The sequence below is a fragment of the Panthera uncia genome (assembly GCF_023721935.1).
Source record: "Panthera uncia isolate 11264 chromosome D3 unlocalized genomic scaffold, Puncia_PCG_1.0 HiC_scaffold_8, whole genome shotgun sequence".
Lineage (NCBI taxonomy): Eukaryota > Metazoa > Chordata > Mammalia > Carnivora > Felidae > Panthera > Panthera uncia.
In genome coordinates this window covers 64,832,769-64,854,119 of record NW_026057586.1, presented here as the reverse complement: position 1 = coordinate 64,854,119, position 21,351 = coordinate 64,832,769, and the positions used below count along the sequence as shown (strand labels likewise).

Here is a 21,351-nt window from a genome sequence, read left to right as displayed (position 1 = left end):
GAAACCTTTAGTGCCCTCCCCCCAACAGCAGCCCTGCAAATGCCCTCCCCTACCCCCCACTGGTGTCTAATACTGGCTCTCCTCTGTATTTATGGAGCTCTGAGCCTGGCCAGAGCCCCACGGGAGGGAACATGTTCTTCTTGTAGACAAATATCCCCAGCTGATGTAGGGGTGCAGGGAGTAGGAAGACCTGAGTTCAAATCCTGGACCCAGTTTCCCCATCTGTAAAATGGGGTGTTGGGCCAATCCAGGGCACTTGGCAAGAGTAAGATGAGGCACTTGGCAGCACCTCGTGAAGCTTTGCACAAGGCCAGCACTGAACAAGAGGCCAGGCCGGCAGTTATCAGGACTAAGGAAGGCATGTGGTGCTCTGTGGGACAAAACCTATATAAACATTTAAACCAAAAACAGAAGTGTCCCAGAAATGTCACACTCCAAGCAAAGCTGCTCCCTGAGCCTCGGACCTCAGGGTAGGAACAGTAGCTCCTCTGCTGCAGGCAGGGCGGATGCAGCAGGGGGGCAGGCTCCCTCCCAGATTGCCCTTTCAGGCACACACAAGAGTGAGTGTGCACGGATATAGGCGTACGTGCAAACATGCCTGGCTCCCTGGCTCAGGCCACCGTTCTTTCCTGCCTCTGAACCCATGCATCCTGTTCCTCCATTGATCCCACTGTGACTCAGAACCCCTCCTCATGATGAAGGGGCTGCTGTGAGGCAGGGATACCCACTCTCAGGGCCCCCAAATAGGCCATGTCCACAAGAGGAAATTAGAGGCTCGGAACAATCTGGAAAACACTGTAGAGCCCAGGGGAGAGAGCTTCTATCACCCCTGACCCCCCAGGGATGACTTTCTCAGACCTCCGCTCCTCTCTGTGCCACCCTGGTTTTGGTTTTTGGTTTTTGTTTTAAAGATTTGGGTTTTGTTTTAAAACCCTACAATCAGCGTAGGGCTCAAACTCAGCAACTCCAAGATTAAGAGTTGCACGCTCTACCGACTGAGCCAGCCAGGTGCCCCTCCACCCTGTTTTTTCATTTTTATAACACACTCTCTGGCATCGTCCCCAGGCCTAGATACAATGACAGGGAATGTGTCTCCTGAGTCATGGGATGAGACAGAAAGCCCATGGGGCTACAGCTCCTGCATGTGAGGTACTCCTAGCTATAGCTCTGGCCCCTGGGTCCTGGGATCTTGAAGTTAGGCTGCCTTTCTCACAGGGACACGAGTTCTGGGCTGGCCCCAAGGAGCATCAGGAGAGGCAGGTGGCCTGCTACACAGGGCAGGAGTGGGGTCCAGGTGGGGAGAGCAGGACTAGGCGGGTGTTGGGTTCGACTCGGTAGGGCCAGTGAGATCCTGGTGCAGAAGTTCTCCTTGCTGTGCTGTTTATCACATCAAGACACATCCAGCTTTCTGGAATGGGGAAGACGTTATTATCATTCTAGAGCTGAACAATCAGTGTTGAAGGAGCTAGTGAACAGCATTAGAAATATTTACAAGGGACTGTGGTAGCGGTAGTCCAGGTGAGTGGGGATAAGAGAATGTGCACGAACGTGTGGGTACACATCAGGAGCACCACAGGATGACCTCGGGGTCAGGGATGACAGTGCCCCCACCAGGGGTCTGGCTTCATCTAGAAAGGACTTAGCCCAACAGGTTGGCTTCACAAGGTATCCTCTGGTTTTCCTGCAGGATCTGGAGACATCAGGATGGATGTTGGGACATGCTAATTTCCCCTCCAGATAGGTAAGCAACCAAGGCTTGGCCTGGGGACATCCCCCTCTTTGCATAGGACAGCAGAGTGTCCTAGTGGGCCTGTCAGGTGTGGTTGACTGAGGGATGGACTATGACCCGGGGTGGTGTATTCTTCTGGTCAGCCTCACTTGGGTGGGCACAGCCCCAATGCTAGACAGGGGTGGGCATGGGGGCCTCCCAATGCTTGGACTCATGGATGCCCTGAGTGTGGTCAGCAGTTACCAGGTTGATATCTGGCTCGAGGGGTGAGCCTGCAGTGGGGTGGACCAACCAGGACATTGGCTGGATCTGATCCTCACTTACCTTGACTTGGATGCCCGCTATAACCATGTCTGGTATCGGCATAGCCCACCAAGCTTGGCTCTTAACTCAGGTGGTCCCTGCTGCCCAGGGGAGACTAGAGCTACCAGCTGGGGACAGGCCATCACGTGCTGGCCCGTGTCCTTGGATGTTTTCTGTGTTTGTGGGTTCATCTGGTAGTCACTCCTCCAGCAAGACTAGGGTATGGTGCTTGGGAAGTATGGCAGAGTTGGGAGGCTGTGTGGTCCCTGTGTCCCCCAGGTCCCTCTGAATGGTGGGAAGATATGTCCTGTTCGAACCCTGGTCTTTCAGGGTTTGCTGTGGTGGCTGTATTTACAGAGACGCCTCATAAAAATGCCTCTGGTCACTCTTGTTCTGCCAGTATGGGTGCCCAGTCCCCAGCCTGGGCATCTGCTCCTGCCCCACTGGGTGATGTCTCTATGGGAGGCTTGGCCAACCCAGTCCTGTGAATTCTCAGTGGTACTGTGTATCCAGCGGGGACGGCCTGGCCCAGCCAGTGACATACTCAAGTGGTGGGGAGAAGGCAGAGGCGACAAACTTGGGAGACCCCAGGCCTCTAGACACCTCAGTGTTCTATGCCAAGGGCTGTAGAACAGGGAGGGACAGGGCCCGGCTCCTTCTTCCTTGTTCCACATGACCGTGGGTGTGGGAAGCTGCCATTTGGTGGTGTACCACCTGGGCAGATCAAGTTCAGGCCAGGCATCTCAGTCGTGGGCTGTTGGGCCACATGGGGACCTCTGGATTGGGATGAAGAGGCCCAGGCTGCATCCTGGGCTCAGAATCTGGCATTGCTTGTGGCATGAGTGACATGGTTTCTAAGGGCAAGGTTGGCAGGGGGCTGGCCCCTGCCCCCCTTAACTCCTGGTAGGCCACCAGGCCTCAGGTCTGCAGACCAGCCAAACACCAAATGATAGCTCTGGTCACAGGGTCTCCCTTATCCTGCCTGCTGCTTTTGCCCGCTTTCCTAGCACTGCTTGCTTGTTTCCTGTCCCTGTGTATCCCTGCCACCTCCTCCTGGTCTTCTCCCAGTTTTTCTCTTGTCTTCTCTGTGCTTCTCTCTGCCTTTTCCTCTCTTTTGTTTCTGTCCTGCTCTTCTTGAATGTGGTGATTGATTATTCTTGTCTGCCATAGTAATTGATTATTCATGTCTGCCATGGGCACTGGAGGGATAGTAGTGGCGTTCATGCCATCTCTGCTCTGGGCTGAAACCATTTCACAAACTGGGAAGCAGAACCTGGGCTCTGGCTAGGAGCTCCCTGCTCTGTAGGCCCTGGGGTGCAGCCCTGCCCATATCAAAAGGGAGATAGGGATGGGGAGGCCTTGGGACTAAATTGGGACAGCAATCGATGGCAAGCACCCATCTATCTCCCATACTCACCTTCAGCCATTCAGCACCCCTGTGCTGAGCTCTATATCAGACACTGGGTTTTGTGACCACATCAGGCACAGACATGCCCCTGGGAAGCCCCCAGCCTGGCTGAGGAGGCAGCTACAGAGAAAGTGACCACCTGTAGAATTGCCAGGTAGTGAAGAGAGTAGCAGGGCTCCCCGAGAAGGGGGAGCCAGAAGGCGGTAAGGGAGTGATGCTGATACCTGGGGTACATGGGTGCCCTCCATTGCAGCCATGCCAGCACCAATACCACCTCTGGGAAACCACCCCGAGCCTGGCCTTGCCCCTCAGTGGCCTTGTCATTGGCCTCCATGCAGCTGTGCTGAGCATGGCTGTGCTCCTGTGACCACCTGCCCCATGCTGGGTTTTTTTGGCGTTTCGATGTGTATCTCAGCCATTGATAGGAGTCTTTATTATTAAAGTATGAATTCATCCCTCATCTGTTGGCCTACTGCACATTCTTTCCCCATCTTTCAGTTTTTGTTTAGGACAGTTTTTCATCTTCAGAGATCTTTCATATTTTGTGGTGAAATCCATTGAATGTTTTCCCTTTTCAGTTATCCCATTGTCCTTCCTGAGCACCTAATGAGGTAAATACACCCTTATCTTACCCTGAGGTATTTCTAGTTTAACATTTTACACTCAAGATTTCATTCATCTAGAATTTATTTTGATAGAAACAGAAGGTGAGGATTTAACTTTGTTTTTCACTTGTATCTGAGCCATTTCCTGACTAACATTTTCTGTCACTGGAAATTGGAAGCATCGTGTAATGTGTTCAGGTTTACGGTGTCTGTGGAAAGCTCCCAGCCCTTAGCCGACACCCACTGCCTAGTTAAAAATTAAGATCAGGCCAGAGCTTCCCCTCAATCAGTCTTTTGTCCTCAAAAGTCATGGTTATTCTGCATGTTTACCCTACATGTGTGTGTTGGAACCACTCTGTCAGGTCCCTCTCCCTGGCACTCTTTGGAGACAGTTGGCCCTCCCTGTGTGTATCTGTGGCATGTCCTATGCTGGTCTCCCCATGGCTCGGAGCCTTTGCAAGAGAGCCTGTCCCTCCTCTGAGCACTCTTGTTTACTGAGAAGAGGTTCCCGCCCTCGTAGAGCCTTTGCTGGGCCCTTGTTGGTGTGGCTGGAGAGCCTGGTGCAGACTGGCTGCTGTCTCTCCTTTGTGACTCTCAGCCAGGCATCTGAGGGCCTTTGTGATTAGACTCATGGGTCATATCCAGGTGGGCAAGTCCCCAGGGGAGCCCCAAGCCCCTTCCCACTCCAGCAACCCATTCTTCTCAGGCAGGGCAGAAGGAAGAACATTCTATGTGGTGGGACTTGGGTTCAGACCCTGGCTCTGCTCACCCTATTGGCCTTGTGAAGAACTTGGCACAGCTGATGGTCTGCTGCAGTTATGGCATGAGCGCTGCACCAGCTTCTGGCTGTGCCATCCCTCGTACAGGGTGATTCACGGCTGGTGGTATGGTCAGTGCGGCAGGGCCAGACTACTGAGGCCTACATCGCCCAGGCCACCAGGCAAGATGGTGCTGTGCTGGCTCTCCTGGCCAGTCTCTGCAAGCCCACAGTAGCATTTACCCTGGCCCTGCATTTACCCAGCCCCCCAACCCCCAGCTTATCTCACTCATAGGAAGACTGCCCACTATCAGGTGGGGAGATAGAAGTACCCCACCCCCATGGCACATCTTGCCAGGTTGATGTTAGCAGTTGATGAGTTTGGTATTTTGAATATGCCTTTAGTTAAACTTTTTCTTTTCAAAATATTTTCACTCTCTGTGAAATCCTAATTAGGCCATTCATTCGTCTGAATGTACTTGCTGCTCTCTGCATTTTGCAAGATAATGAGGCTGCAGAGATGCTGCCATCCCTGTGCTCCCAGGGCCTTCACTTTCTGCCCTGGAGGGAGATGCTGGCACCCCCATGGGCCATTGCTGCCCATGGGATCTGAGCCACAGTGCCTAGGGGTGGGGGGGCACCAAGTATATAGATGGGGAAAGTGAGGCCTGGGCCACTGAGGAGTCTGGGATGGTGTAGATGAAGGGGTCTCAGCCCCAGCAAGGCCCACCGTTCACAAAACAGCATCTCTCTTCACCTCCCACACCCCAGGCCCAAGATCAAGGCCAAGGGAGGTGCCTCCTGGATCCTGCTGGCTCCCTTGGGTGTGCCTGAAGGGCTGGGAGAGGCCACAAGACTGAACCACAGAAGCCAAATGACTATGGCACCAAAGTTCCCCATTTTGCTCCCTGCCCCCTCAGTGGGCACAGACTATCAGCCTCACCTGCCATCTGTCCAGGGTTAGTGGCAGGCTCATTGTCACCCAGGGTGGCAGGTGATCTGTCCAGAGTCCCAGGGTGGGCAGGCCATGGCTAGGACCACAACTGAGGCAGGGACTTGTGTGGGACCAAAACCATCTTCTCCTTTAGGCCTCCCAGCAAGGGGGTGGGGGATTATGATGGGGAAACTGAGGCTCAGCAAGCAGAGCTGGGCTTTGCTCCCAGGCCTGCTCCAGGCAAGCGCATCCTCCCCTTTCCAGTCTTCTTGGTGACAGTTCTCTGGCATTTGCCTATCTGTAGGGAGCTATTGGTTATAATGAGACTATCTCAGTATTTGTATTTGAAGAAATAATTCCAGACGTTTATTTGCCAAACCTTTGAAACAAGGGCATTGGTTAATTTTTTAAAATTTTTTTTTCAATGTTTTTTATTTATTTTTGGGACAGAGAGAGACAGAGCATGAACGGGGGAGGGGCAGAGAGAGAGGGAGACACAGAATCGGAAACAGGCTCCAGGCTCCGAGCCATCAGCCCAGAGCCTGACGCGGGGCTCGAACTCACGGACCGCGAGATCGTGACCTGGCTGAAGTCGGACGCCTAACTCACTGCGCCACCCAGGCGCCCCAACATTGGTTAATTTTTAATTAAGCCTTTCTGCTTGCAGGCTCTTGTCTTTATGGGGCCAATACGTCCAGAGGTGTAGTGTTGCCAGGGGTGGGGGTGGGCGATTCCCCAGGGGCATGGTGCAGGGAAGGCGGCCGTCTGTAACAGGCAGAAGCCTCGTGCCCTGTGAGAAGCCTGGGCCTAGCACGCAGGCAGGCACGTCCCCCTTGCTCCTGGTAACTCTGTCCCCCTTCCATGACTCCAGCTGTCCTGCTCTGCTTGCTTAGAGTGACCCCACAGTCGATGGGCAGGAGGAGTGAACCTCAGACAAGACCCCTGGTCTGAGAACAGCTGCCTTGGGTGGGAGGAGGGGGCTGGGTGAGAGTAGAGGAGTGTCAGCTATCCCTTCCTTGAAGCTGGTTGGGGGGCAGGGAAAGCTTTTGAGCTGGGCCTGGTTTTCTTGTTGACTCCTTCAGCAAATATTTGTCTGGTTTCTCCCTCACATGAGATCCCCCTGTTGCCTTCAGGATAAAAGCCATACCTGGTCCCTGTGATAGCAGCAGCCCTGCTTCTTGCCATACCCACCTCCAGACTCAGCAGGGTCTGCCTGAGTGAGGGTCTATGTAGACTCACACTCTGCATCATTCTAGATGCAGAGATGCCCTCAGCAAGGCAGCATTCTCTTGAGCCTTCAGGGGCCTGAGGCAGTCCTTCTCCTGACATTTCTCTAGTTTCTTGCAAAAATTGGCCTCAGCATAGAGCACATGCTGTGATTCCTCAGTACAGCCCCTGCACGGGAGCCACAGTACTCTGTTGGTGTGGATACTGTTTTCCAGCCGCTCATCCTTGCTTCCTTCTTGCAACAGAAACCTGCTGCTTGCCAGGTGCCATGGTGGCTGCTACTCCACTCTGGCCTGTAATCCAGCAGAGGCCAAGGTGGTCTGTGTCCCCACTGCCCACCCCCCCACCTTTGGTACCATTTGTGGCAGCAGGGGAAGGTTTAGATTTATTGTGTCTGTTTTGTGTGTGCAGGGGCCTAAGAGCTGGTGACAGAACTTTACAGTGTAATCCTAGGCTTACAGGTTAATTTTCTGTATCTTCTTTAGGTCCTGTTCTCTCTGAACTCTATACATTAGAAATTTCTGTTTCTGGCATGTAAAAGGTGGTCAGAGTTGCATTGGTCTTTTCAATGGGAATCTTGGTTTGAGGACTTTATTCATATTCCTTCTTTTTAAATTTTTAAAAAAATTTTTCAACTTTTTATTTGAGAGAGAGAGAAAGAGAGAGCAAGTGGGGGACAGGGGCAGAGGGAGAGAGAGAATCTTAAGTAGACTCCACACCCAGCACAGAGCCCTATGCTGGGCTAGATCCTATGACTGTGAGATCATGACCTAAGCTGAAATCAAGAGTCAGATGTTTAACCAACTGAGCCACCCAGGCGCCCCTTCATTCTTTTTTTTTTTTAAACCACATTTGAGTATTCTTTATTTTGGATTCAGTTATGTTGTTGATTCTCTCTGTTGGAAATTGTCTGGGTATTATACCTGGGGAAGCTTTAGAAATAGGCAGAGAGAAAACTTAGGAAACTTGCTGCAAAGGATGTTTTAGTGTTTCTTCATTATGCTCTGGTGTACTCGTATTCATAGTCATTCTTTATTGTATTCTAATGAAAGTATTTAAAACTATGAATTTACCTCTGAGTATAGCTTTGGCTATTTTTTTCCCCAGCTTTGTCAAGATATAATTGGCATATAGTATTGTGTAATTTAAGGCATACAGTGTGATGATTTGGTACACATGTGTATTGCAAAATGGTAAACATTTTGTGGTAAACATAATAAAATTAGTTGACACATCCTTCATCCCACATAATTACCATTGTTTTTGTTGTTATGGTGAGAGCATTAACCAATGACTTCTCTCATAGCAACTTCTAAGTATACGATACAGTGTTGTTAACTATAGTCACCGTGCTGTACATTAGATCCCTGGAACTTACTCATCTTATAACTGAAAGTGTATAACCTTTGACCTGCATTTCCCCATTTCCTCTACCCCTCAACCCCTGACCACCATCATTCTACAATCCATACATTTTTATGTATAATGTCTGGATAAGTTTTTCATTGTTTCTAAATAGTCAACTCTATGTATGCTTGAATTTTTATCTTTTATCTATTTATTTAAAAGAATGTTTTGCATATTCTAAGTTATTACACAAGATGGCTCTTTTTAAATGTTTATTTGATAAAATACACACAAAATTGACCATTGTAACTATTCTTAGATGTATTGTTCAGTATCAGTAGGTATATTCACATTGTTGTGCAACCAATCTCCAGAACTTTTTTATTTTGCAAAATTCACACTCTGTTTCCATTGGTGGACCCATTACCTCCTCCCCCTAGTCCTTGGAACCACCATTCCACTTTGTCTTTCTATAAATTTGACTACTTTAGATGCCTTCTAAAAGTGGAATAATACAGTATTTGTCTTTTTATGAGTGGATTATTTCACTTAGTATGATGTTCTCAAGATTTATCATGTTGTAGCATGTGTCAAAATTTCCTTCCTTTTAAAGGTGGAATAACATTCCATTGATAATAATGGTTCATGATCCATTAGTCTGTGTCACATTTTGTTTTTCTATTCATCTATTGGTAGGCACTTGAGTTGCTTCACCTTTTGGCACTTATGAATAATGCTGTTGTGAACATGGGTGTACAATATGTCTTCAAGACCATGCTTTCAGTTCTTTTGGATATATAACCAGAAGTGGAATTGGTTGATTGTACAGTAATTCTATTTTTAAGTTTTTGAGGAACCACTGTATTGATTTTCATAGTGGCTATGCCATTTTACATCCCACTAACTGTGCAAGAGCTCCAATTTCTCCACATCCTTACCAAAACTTGTTATTTTGTGTTTTTGAGAGTAGCCATCTAATGAGTGTAAGGTGACATTTCACTGTGGTTTTGATTTGCATTTCTCTAACATTAGTAAGATTGGGCATCTTTTCATATACTTCTTCGCCATTTATATATTTTTCTTTGGAGAAATGTCTGTTCACATCCTTTGCCCATTTTTAAAATTGGGTTATTTTTTGTTGTTGAGTTGTAGGAGTTATTTACGTATTTTGGATATTAATCCCTTATCAGATACATGATTTGAAAATCTCCCATTCTCTATATTGTTTTTTTACTCTGTTGATTGTGTCAGTTGAACAGAAGTTTTAAATTTTGATATAGTTCGATTTATCTATTTTTACTTTTGTTGCCTATGCTTTTGATGTCATATCCAAGAAATCATTGCCAAATCCAACATCACAAAGTTTTTCCCCTGTGTTTTCTTCTAAGAGTTTTATAGCTTTAGCTCTTACGTTTAGATCTTTGATGCATTTTGAGTTAATTTTTGCATATGTTGTAAGATAAAGGTTCAACTTCATTCTTTTCCATGTGGATATCCAGTTTTCTCAGCACCATTCGTTGAAAAGACAGTTCCTTCCTGCATCCTTGTAAAAATCAGTTGACCATATATATATGAGGATTTATTTCTTTTCTATTCCACTGGTCTTTGTCTGCCTTCATGCTATGACCGCACAGTTTGGTTACTATAGCTTTGTAATAAATTTTGAAATCAGAAAGTGTGAGACCTCCAACTTTGTTCTTTTTTATGACTATTTTGGCTGTTCATGGCCCTTTGAGATTCCATATGGCTTCTAGGATGGAGTTTTCTATTTCTGTAAAAAATGCCATTGGGATTTTGATAGGGACAGAATTAAATCTGTAGATTACTTTGGGTGATATTGACATCTTAACAATACCAAGTCATCCATTGCAGAAGCATGAGATATCTTTCCATTTATGTATGTCAGCTTTAATTTCTTTCAGGAAGGTTATATACTTTGCAGTGTACAAGTCCTTCTTCACCTTTGTTAAGTTTATCCCTATGTATTTTGTTCTTCTTGATGTTATTGTAACTAAATTCATTTTCTGAATTTCCTTTTTAAATTGCTCATTGTTAGTGATTTCTGTTGTTTTATATTGTACCCTATAACTTCACTGAACTTGTTTATCAGTTCTGAGTGTGTGTGTGTGTGTGTATGTGTGTGTATAATCTTGAGGATTTTCTACATGAATGATGTTATCTATAAACAGATTATTTCACTTCTTCCTTTCCAATTTGGATACCTTTTATTTCTTTTTCCTGCCTAATGATCTAAGATTTTTTTCCTTTTTTTTTAAATTTAATTTATTTTTTAAATTAAAAAAGTTAGCACATAGTGCAACAATGATTTCAGGAGTAGATTCCTTAATGCCCCTTATCCATTTAGCCCATCCCCCCTCCCACAACCCCTCCAGTAACCCTCTATTTGTTCTCCATATTTAAGAGTCTCTTATGTTTTTGTCCCCCTCCCTGTTTTTATATTATTTTTGCTTCTCTTCCCTTAAGTTCATCTGTTTTGTATCTTAAAGCCCTCTTAAGAGTAAAGTCATATGATATGTGTCTTTCTCTGACTGACTAATTTCGCTTAGCATAATACCCTCTAGTTCCATCCACGTAGTTGTGAATGGCAAGATTTCATTCTTTTTGATTGCCGAGTAATACTCCATTGTGTATGTGTGTGTGTGTATGTATATATATATATATATATATATATATATATATATATATATATAATCTTCTTTATCCATTCATCCATCAGTGGACATTAGGGCTCTTTTCATACTTTGGCTATTGTGATAGTGCTGCTATAAACATTGGGGTGCATGTGCCCCTTCAAAACAGCATACCTGTATCCTTTGGATAAATACCTAGTAGTGCAATTGCTGGGTCGTAGGGTAGTTCTTGATCCAAGATATTTAATAGAAGACTTGGACAGAAATGACAAAAGCAGCATCCCTGCCTTCTTGATGTTAAGAGAAAAGCTTTAAGTCTTTCATTATTGAGTATGATGTAAGCTGTGGTGACAATATGATGTGTAGCATACGTAGTATGATGTAACATTTTATGTATGGCCTTTATCATATGAAGGTAGTTTCTTTCTATTCCAAGTTTGTTTTGTGTTTATATCATAAAAGAGTGTTGAATTTTGTCTTTTATTCCCCAATGAAATGACCATTTTCCCCCATTATTTTGTTAATATACAGGATATTATGTTGATTGACTTTCATGTGGTAAGCCATCCTTGCATTTAGGAATAAATCCTACTTGGTCATGATGTATAATCCTAATATACTTCTGAATTCATGGGGTGCCTGGGCAATTAAGTCAGTTAAGCATCTGACTCTGGATTTTGTCTCAGGTCATAATGTCATGGTTCATGAGTTCGAGCCCCATGTTGGACTCTGTGCTGACAGCACAGATTTTGTTTGGGATTCTTTGTCTACCTTTCTCTCTGCCTCTCCCCAGTGTGTGTGTGCACACGTGCTTGCCCTCTCTTTCTCTCTTTCAAAAATATATAAATAAACATTTAAAAATATATATACTGCTGAATTCAGTATGTTGGTGTTTTGTTGAATATTTTTGCATCAATATTCATAAGGGATATTGGTCCATAATTTTTTTAATGTCTATTTTTGAGGGGGGTGGGAAGGGCAGAGAGAAAGGGGGGCAGAAGATCCATAGCAGGCTCTCTGCTGACAGCAGTGAGCCTGATGCAGGGCTCGAACTCATGAACTGTGAGATCATGACCTGAGCCAAAGTTGGATGCTCAACCGACTAAGCGACCCAGGTGCCCCGGTCTATAATTTTCTTTTATGGCTTGGTATCAGGGTAATAATTCCAGCCTTGTAGAATGGGTTAGTAACTGCTCCTTTCTTGTCAATTTTGGGGGACAGTTTGAAGATTAATGTTAACTCCTCTTTGAATATTTGGTAGAATTCACCAGTGAAGCCACCTGGTCCTGGGCCTTTCTTTTTTGAGAGGATTTTGAATACTGATTCAGTCTCCCTGCTAGTTACAGGTCTGCTCAGGTTTTGTTTCTTCATGGGTCAGTTTTGGTAGATTGTGTGTTTGTAGGAATTTGTTCATTTAGGTTATGCAATTTGTTGGTGTGCAGTTGTTCATAGTACTCTGTTATAATCTTTTTTATTTTAAAATATAAAAGAAAAGGCATATGGAACACAAGAGATGGGTGTTGTTGGGAATTTTTTTTACATTTTTCAAGTTTACTTTTTTAAATTTTTATTTAAAAAAAATTTTTAATGTTTATTTATTTTTGAGAGAGAGAGAGCAAGCAGGGGAGGGGCAGAGAGAGAGGGAGACACAAAATCCAAAGCAGGCTCCAGGCTCTGAGCTGTGAGCATGGAGCCTGATGCGGGGCTCGAACTCATGAACCATGAGATCATGACCTGAGCCGAAGTCAGCTGCTTAACCAGCCGAGCCACCCAGGCACCCCTCAAGTTTATTTTTAAGCAACTGAATTTGTAAAATTAAAATAGCTAAAATGTTCCTTTGTTTTACTTCATTTTTTTTTTCAGTTTCACTGAGTGTAATTGATAAACTTGTAAGCTGTTTGAAATGTACATTGTAAGGATTGGATATACAAATATATTGTGAAAACGTTCCTACCTTCTAGTTAATGAACACATCCGTCGTATACTTAACTTTCATGTTTGTGTGTGTACCGGCATCTGTGTGTATCGTTTGGGTTTCTGTTGTTGTTGTTGTTGTTTGGCTTGGCTGAACTTTGTGTTTCATGGATTCATATCTAGTGTCTCTCTCTCTCTCTCTCTCTCTCTTTTTAATACCTAATCTCTTATACTCATCAGCCCACAGATGCACAGATATCCTGAGACAGTAAAAATACTCCCCACAGGCAGCTAACAAAGGACTGCTAGGAACAGCTAGTCATCTTAAGGCACATGGCATATCAGGGCATTGCTGGAAAATACAGTTCAACCTCTCAGCAGCCCTTGTACCCCAAGGGATGTTGCCTGGAGCTTCTGCCTATGGTAGGGTGACCCCCTAATTGAAATAGCCTGGACTTCTCTGGGCAATCTGGTGAGCTCCCAGTGAGCCATGTTTGTTCCCTCCCAGGGAAAGATGGATCATGCGAATGGCAAATCATGACTTTGAAAATCCTGGAATTTCACTATGAAGTTTCCTTAAGGAATTTCAGAGCTAGGTTAACTTTTTTAAAGATCTTGATTTAAGGAGGCCAGGCATCTTGTTTAACAAAGCTGTCAGCTATTCCTGGTTGTAAAAGTGTCTGCAACACAAGAGATGGTGAGTGGGCAAGACGATGTGCAGCTGACATCTGGGGATGGACGATGTCCAGCCCCGCCAGGATGTGGACAGCCTGGTGGAGAATGTGAACCCAGAGTTCAGTGCGCCTGGGTACTGGGAACGTTTGCACAGCCAGCAGATCAGGCGGGGTGGGCCTCCTTCCCATACTGCAGAGCCGATATCAAACATTTAGGAGACTGGGGGAAACATCAGCCTACCAAGAGTGAATTGTAAAATGCCAGAAATAGGCATATCCACACTTTTCTTAGCTTGTTTTCTGGACAGAAAGCCCCGCTTCTGGCAATGTTGTGGGGTGCCGATCCACTCTTCCTGCCTCAGGGAATTCCTGTTCTGTGGAAGTTTAGCCCTGGGATCTATTTTCTACATCTCCTGTCTTCCCTCTTTCATCAACTTTTTGTCATTTTCTGCTGCTTTGGAAGGACTGCCCCGAGTATGCTTTCTGCTACCTCACTCTGCAGATTTGCTGCCGTGTCCTGTCTGCTGTTGTTTGTTTAAAATCTCCATTGGGTCATCATTTCAGATTGCTCCTTTTCATTATGGTATGTTCCCAATTCATCAGTTCAACACTCTCTTTGACCTTTTGAGGACACGTATCAGCTATTCCCTAATACTTGTGCTAATAAATATGCTAAATGTAATTTAGTGAAACGCAACTCTTCTCGGGTCCTTCAAAGGCAGTAGGATTTGCCTTAGGGTGCTGGTGTGCTGTAGGCAGTTCTGTGCTGGCTGGGTGCTTGTGTCCAGGGTCTGTGGCCCGGCTACCCTCACCTGCTACAGAGAGACGTTGGTGTGGACCAGAGACTGGGGCCATTTGCAGACTGTGGTGCCACAGACAGGCCTGGCTTCAGAGGTCTCAATGCGGGGCAGCAGCCTTGCAGGTGTTCCGGACAGTAACGGGGTCTGTGTAGGATGCTGACCCTTAGCATGAGCCACAATGGCTAAGGAGTGCTAGTCCTACTTTCCCCTCCCCCAGTTAGGACCTGTCAGGACTTTCAGGCTACCCACCACCCATTTTCCGGTGGGGCAGGTGAGGCCCCACAGAGCAGCTATAGTGAGCTCAGCAGCCACCACACAGCATAGTGGGGTGTAAATGTGCCTGTGGGTGTATCATGCATCCTTGGGGGGGGGTGTTCATGCTTCTGTGGGTGGCTGTTCACATGTGCCTGCAGGTGAGTTTTAGGAGGCCCCCAAACTGTAAGCTGCCTTCTGCAGTGTTCCCACCTCCTTTGGGCAGGGGTAGGACACACAGACAAGTCCAGCCTCTAGCAGGCTCTCTTGGTATGTGTGGGTGGGTAGGGGAGCCAGAGAGGACGTGCAGGGCCTGAAGTCTGTGCTGGGGCTGGTGGAGTGGAGCCCCCTGCCCTTTCCCACTGGGTCATTTGTATATAAAAGGCGGGAGTTTGCTGCTGGCTGGAGGTTGGTGGTGTCTGGACCTGTTGCCATGGGCACTCCCTAGCTTCAGGAGCAGCTGAGCTGGCTCCCAGCCTGGAGAGGGGGTTAGGAGCAGCAAGGCTGGTAGCCAGCTAAGTTTCTGGGAGGGAAGGGATGTTTCTGGGGGCCCCAGGAGAGGCCTGAGCTGGCCATGGTCACATGCTTGTTGACCCTGGGCAGAAACAGACTAGAGGGGACTTGGCCCTTTGATGCTGTGGGGCCAGGAGCAAGGGTGGAAGGGCCTGGAACCTCCCTCTGCAGGGCATGCTCTACTCTTTCACCCACACTCACCTCTGAACCATCTAGAACCAGGTGGCCATGGCTGAAGCCATCCTCTCGGGTCTTCCTGGAGGGTCTTCCTGCCACCTTGGTGTTTGTTGGTCCTGTCCCAGGCACTGTACTGGAAAGGCCCAGCAGAGTCTCCCTGCTGGGTCTCCAGTGTTCCTAATGAGGAAATAAATGAGGGACCAACTTTTGCACACATCTCACTCTTCCCCTGGAACCTCCTTTAGAAGGCTGAGGAGGATCTTGCTAAGCCCAGGCCCCAGCAGCAAGGATAGTGAGAACCTGGGCTGGGCTTTATTGGCAGCCCCCCTCTCTATAGGCCCCACCACCCCCACCCCTCCCAGGGCTGTGGAGAAAACTGACCTGCTATTGCTAATGATTGTCCAATGCAGCACATTGGTGCCCGCAAGCAGCTAGCAGGAATGTGACAGGGAAACCAGACAGGGAGGGAGAGGTAGGGGTGGAGGGGGTGCTTATTGACTCAGTGGACACTGCCATGTCAGGGTTGGTCCCTTGGCAGCCTCTCTGGGACCCGCATAGAGCTGCCCACAAAAGGGATTGATCTCTCCTGGGGCCAGCTCTACCCCCAGCTGCTGCCCCAGGGCCATGATCCCCCACCCCAGTGGCTTAGTTAGCAAAGCTGCAGTGGGTCAGATTGAGGTTGCTTGGGGAGGGCTGCCGGGCAGGGTGCCCAGCATGCAGGGGCACTGCCAAGTGCCTAGTCAGCAGCCGTCAGGGTGGCAAGGACCTACAGGCTGGGGTGGGGAGGGGTTCCACTGCTGGGAGCCCGGTAGGGTGAACCTCCCTCTCTGTGGGATGGGGCCCTGACAAGGCAGCCTCCTCACTGGAGTGTGGGCAGGAGTGCTCTGTGCTGGGTCCCTGTCACCAGGCCCACATTGCCCTCAGGGTCTCATTTCCCCTACCCTAGAGCAAACTATGTTATAGCCAGTTTCCCTCTTACACAAGTCTGTCCTGAGGTTGTTTCTGCAGCAGGCCTGCGCTAGGCCACAGAACTGGGCCAGTTGCATTCTCCCTGGGGCCAGCAGGCAAAGATAGGCACCCCCTATAGGAGGGGAAGCCAGGTGAGAGAAGCGAGGGACCATGAGCTGGGATGCCATGCACAGCCCCCTCAGCAGATCTGCTGCCAGACTTGCTGTCATCTGACTTGTCTGCCCACCAAGCACTTCCCGTGCCCAGTCCCCATTGGGTCTTGAGCCTGGTTTCCCATCAGGCAGGAGTTTCCCCATAGCCACTTATCTAGGCAGAACGTGTTCCTTGTCAAAATGATGAGGAAGACATGGAAAATCCCCCAGACTCTAGCAGAGAGCTGTGGGGCTTATCCCAAGGACACTTCTGTGGGCAGCTGGGGCAGGTGGCACTGCGGCGGGGGGTTTCGTTCTAGCTGCTAATCACCAGGCTCTCCCATACTAGCTTCCTTGGCTCTGCAACGCAAGAGGGGGATAGCTGGGCTGAGGGGCCCTGCCTCACCACACCCTCCCCCCAAAGGCTTATTGGCCACAGGCTCCTGGGGGCTGCACCTCCACTGCCCCTCAAAGGGGCTTTGTGCCACCACAAAGAGGCTCTGTCCCTCACAGAGAAGCCTGGGTGTTGCCATGGTGATAGAGGGGGCCAGGAAGAAGGGGGTCTACCATCTTGTGTGGGGGGGGGAAGGGTGTTCCTGGTATACACAGGCTGGTAGCCAGTGTGGGTGACTGCTGTATCTGCCTCACTGTGGCCCTTGACCTGGCTGGACAGCTGCCCAGCTATACCTCAGTGGGGCTATCAGGATATTTCATGGGCCCCTTGGCCCCTCAGTAGGGACTGGGCTCCCAGGCTCTGGTGCCAATCGGATCTGTCTGCATTTGGTCCCAGCCTGGCCTTGAGCCTCAGCCCCCTCCTCAGGAATGCCTTGGTCTTTTGCACACCCCAGAGTGTGGTAGGGTGGCACTCTGAGCCTGAACCCTCATCACTGCCCCAGCATGCTGCTCTGCTGCCCTTGAGATAGAGTGTATGTTGGGGAGGGTGTGAGTATGAGTCTCTGCTGGAAGAGATGAGGGAGCCACTCAAGTTCCCTTGGTGGCATTGGTGTTGGAAGCAGCAAACTAGCCAGCTTCCATACAGTAGGATACCCTGGCGCTTGACCATTCCATTGCCCCCCGCCCAGTTTCCCCATTCATGACCAAGGTGGAGTGGGTGGCTACTGGTGCAAGCAGAGAGGGCAGTGGGACTGCCAGTCCCCACCCTCTCCATTTAGAGCCCCATGGCTCCCCAGCCCTGGGGACTTGAGCCCTTGGGGTGCTCCTGGACTGGCTGTAACAGAGACCCCAGAGGAGGTGGATCCTTGCTGCCCATACCCACACTTGGAACCTGCAGGGCATCACCCTTGGGCTATGGCTGCAGCTGGAATCTGGGTCAGGTACAGGAGGGACAGCAAGGGGACTTCCCTGAATACCAGCCTGGGGCCTGGGGGAGAGCTATCCATCTCCATTCCATGAGTTCTGACAGGCACTTCCCAGGGAACCAAGGAGACTTGGGGTGTGCCATAGCTGGCACATGGAGCAAGTATCTGAGACCTGCCCCAGTGGGAATCTCAGGCCACCCCTTTAGGTGCCTCTCATGGTGGCCCCTTGTGCTCAGGCCTCCCACCGAGGAAAAGCAGCTGGTATACTCACCTGCCTCTCCCTGCACTCACATCCAGGTGAGGCCTGCCTCTGCCATGTCCAGCCCACAGTCACCCAGTCACTCCTAGTCCCAGGCTCTCAGCTCCCACTCTTCAAGCTCTCTGGGCCCTTACAGGTGTCCCTGCCTGATGTGTCCCTGAGCCTCCTGCATCAAGTACTGCCACAGCCCCCTTGTCCTTTTGATTACCTGCTCAGCATCCCCCTTGTCCTGGAGCTAAGCAGTGCTGCCTTGGACCTGGCCTGCACTTGGCCTAGGGTGCCCCATTGGCACAGGGGAAGAGCCCTCCCTCCCCAGACTGTTCTCCCTGCACATGTGAGTTGTCCTCCATATGATCATCAGATGGGTGCTGCTGGGTGCCTGTGTGGATAGCCTGGGGGCAGGAGGTCACTAAGGGGCCATCTCTCCAACCCTCACCCCCACCATGGCGTCTGGTCACTTGCAACAGGGGTACCTCCTCTGCTGGGGAAATCTAATTTCCAGGCTAAATCCAATTATGGCTCTATCAGCTCCCTGAAAATCCCTCTGCTTCCCTTGATCTGCAAGGGGTACTGCTCAGGCCCCTGGGGAGCTGAATTCCCAGTCTTCCTTGTTCACTTGCCGGCCTGCTAGGGCAGGTGGCTGCTTTTCCGTCTCTTCCTTACCTTCAACTATAGCAGTAACTCGGGTCCTCACAGAGCACTGGCAACACTGGTGTGTACAGAACTTTGCCGCCCAGAGTGCCCCAGCGGCCTGAAAGGCCTTTCCTTCCAGTCTTTTCTCAGGGTGCGTGCACGCTTGATGGTGTCCACGTTCATTGCTCTGCATCTTATATCTCTGGCCACATCCCTTGTTTATAGCCTTTACTCACTTGGAGTTGAGGTTCTGGTTTTTCCTTATTGACTTGCAAGAGTACCTTCTAGATGAAGGGTGTCACTTTACTGCTGGATGTTACAAAGACCTAATCCCAAGGTGTTGATTGTCTTTTGGTTGTCTTTATATTTTTTCTCCCACTTTCTGTTATGGAAGGTTGTAAATGCACAGAGATAGAGGGGCTAGTGTGACATGTCCCCACGTGCCCCTCACCAGCTTCCACTGTGATGAAGTCAAGGTCTAGAAGCAAGTTATCATCTTTTGTCTGAAATGCTCACTGCATATGTTACTGTAAATGGTGTCACTTTAAAAACCAAAACCAAAAAACCATAACCACAATACGTGGCCCTTTTTTGGGGGGGGGATGTACAGTAATGGTTCGTTTTCACAAAGTCAAGCTGGTTTGTCTTTCCTTGGCAATTTCTTCCACTGCTTTGAGGTTAAGAATAGCCTCCTCCTGCCCAGACAGCCCAGGCCCTACACTGACTTGGGAGCAACACTATAGTCCTGGGTGGGACAGGCAGACATGGACTCCGCCCTGTGTGAACCCCACGGCCCAGGCTCCAGCCTTGGCTCAGTGCCCATCCTTGTGTGCTGGCCAGAAGCTATCCCCGCAGCTGTGGGTACCATCTGACCACAGTAGGGGTGACAGGGTAAAAATGGGCTCCCCATGAGGCCTGGCCAGCAGTGTTGGGAGCAAGTCTCCATGCTGGCAGTGTTGAGGATAGGGGAAATGATGCCCTCCCAGGCAAAGGGGCTTTGACACTACCAGGCCTGGATTCTGCTTCTGCTTACACCATTTCCTCCCTATCTGGGAGGGGGGGCAAGTGGGGCAGAATGAGGTTCAACCAGTGGCCAGTCCCCTCTCTCCCCTCTTGGGGGACAGCTGGCAGTGTGCCGACAGATGGCCGGCAAGGGGTCGGGACTGGCGCCCAGGCCTCCTGCCTGCCTCCCCCTGCCGTCCTGACCCTTAGGAAATTCCTCTAATTCCTCAACCCAGATTGGACTCAGGCCCCATAATTTGATTTTCTGGAGCAGGGTTTGGCTGGACTCCTTATGAGGAGGAATGTCTGGGTCAGCAGGAAGACATCAAATGTGGGTTTAGGTTTCCGGGGAATGATCAGCATCTCCCCGTAGTTCCTCTAATCGTGCCTTTGCTTTCCTGATGGAGCAAGTGCTAGCCACAGTCGTGTCCCAGAGTGTTCAGGGTCCAGGCTCCCTCTACCCAGTAGTGTTTCAGAGCCTTGTTCTTACCCACCTGCCTACCCATTCATCCACCCATCTGACTATCTACCCACCCACCCCTTGTACCCATTCATCCACCTATCTGACTATCAACCCCCCGATGACCTTGTACCCATTCACCTGCCTATCTGACTGTCCAGCCATCTCTCCATCCAGTGCCATCCTTTCACACAACCAGCCCTCTCCATCCACTGCCATCCTCTTACACAACCACCCACTCACCCTCCTATCCACACATTTGTTCACTCATTCATGCATTTCTCCTTCCGTCCAGCCTCCTGTCCTTCCATCCCTCTATCCACTCAGCACCTGTGGTCACTCCTGGAGTGTCCAGGTGAGGGCAGGCTTTCCCCAGGTTCACCACTTTCACTCCTGCCCGGGACAGGTGAGGTTGGCTCTGCACTGCATGCTCATTCCTGTCTTCTTGCTAAGTCAACTCCACAGGTGGTTGGGCATGCTGAGAAGCAGCCTCCACCAAGGACTGCCAAACCAGCGGTGGGGGTCTGGGTGGGGATTGTGAGGGGTTGACCTGATGGACAGTGTGGGACCCTTGCCAGGTGAATAGAAGCTGTGATGACACTGGCCAGAGAGGAGAGCAAGGGTGAGCTGAGACCCCACAAGTGTGGTGCTTCCCTGCCTGCCCTAGGCCTTCCCAGTCTGGTGCCCACCCCTCCCCAGGATTGGGCCCTGCCCCGACACCCCTCTGGGGAAAATGTCTTTAAAGTCTCATGGTCCATTGGGGCGCCTGGGTGGCTCAGTAAGTTTAATGTCAGACTCGGCTTCAGCTCAGGTTATGATCTCATAGTTCATGGGTTTGAGCCCCATGTCTGGCTCTGCGCTGCCAGTGCAGAGCCTGATTGGTATTCTCTCTCTCTGCCCCTCCTCCTGTGCTCACTTGCTTGCTCTCTCTCTCTCTCTCTCTCTCTGTCTCTCAAAATGTAAGTAAATAAACTAAAAAGTATATTTAAAAATCTCATAGTTGATCTTTTTAATTTATTTTTTAACATTTATTTATTTTGGCAGGGGGCACAGCATGAGTGGGGGAGGGGCAGAGAGAGAGGAGAGAGAATCCTAGGCAGGCTCCATGCTGTCAGCACAAAGCTGATGTAGGACTCAAACTCATGAAACCATGAGATCATGACCTGAGCCAAGATCAAGAGTCAGATGCTTAACTGACTGAGCCACCCAGGTGCCCCAGTCTCATGGTCAATCTTAAAAATTCATGTACAATTTGCTTCCATGTCATCACATATTTATTGTTTTAAT

The 21,351-nt window shown here is 49.1% G+C and overlaps 1 protein-coding gene and 1 long non-coding RNA gene across 4 annotated transcripts in view; one reads left to right on the top strand and one right to left on the bottom strand.

Annotated features, from left to right (window-relative positions):
* Nucleotides 1-21,351, top strand: part of ARVCF (ARVCF delta catenin family member) — a 49,483-nt gene that overhangs the window by 3,957 nt on the left and 24,175 nt on the right. For all 3 annotated transcript variants that reach the window (XM_049620581.1, XM_049620580.1, XM_049620579.1), the window contains exon 2: nucleotides 1,688-1,741. The gene's annotated coding sequence lies outside the window, so the exon portion shown is untranslated. The remainder of the gene's footprint in view (nucleotides 1-1,687; nucleotides 1,742-21,351) is intronic.
* On the bottom strand, nucleotides 11,953-16,797 carry LOC125914913 (uncharacterized). The gene is made up of 3 exons (XR_007455477.1): nucleotides 15,673-16,797; nucleotides 15,316-15,468; nucleotides 11,953-14,493 (listed from the first exon to the last, which is right to left on the bottom strand). It is a non-coding gene; the product is annotated as an uncharacterized LOC125914913 (long non-coding RNA).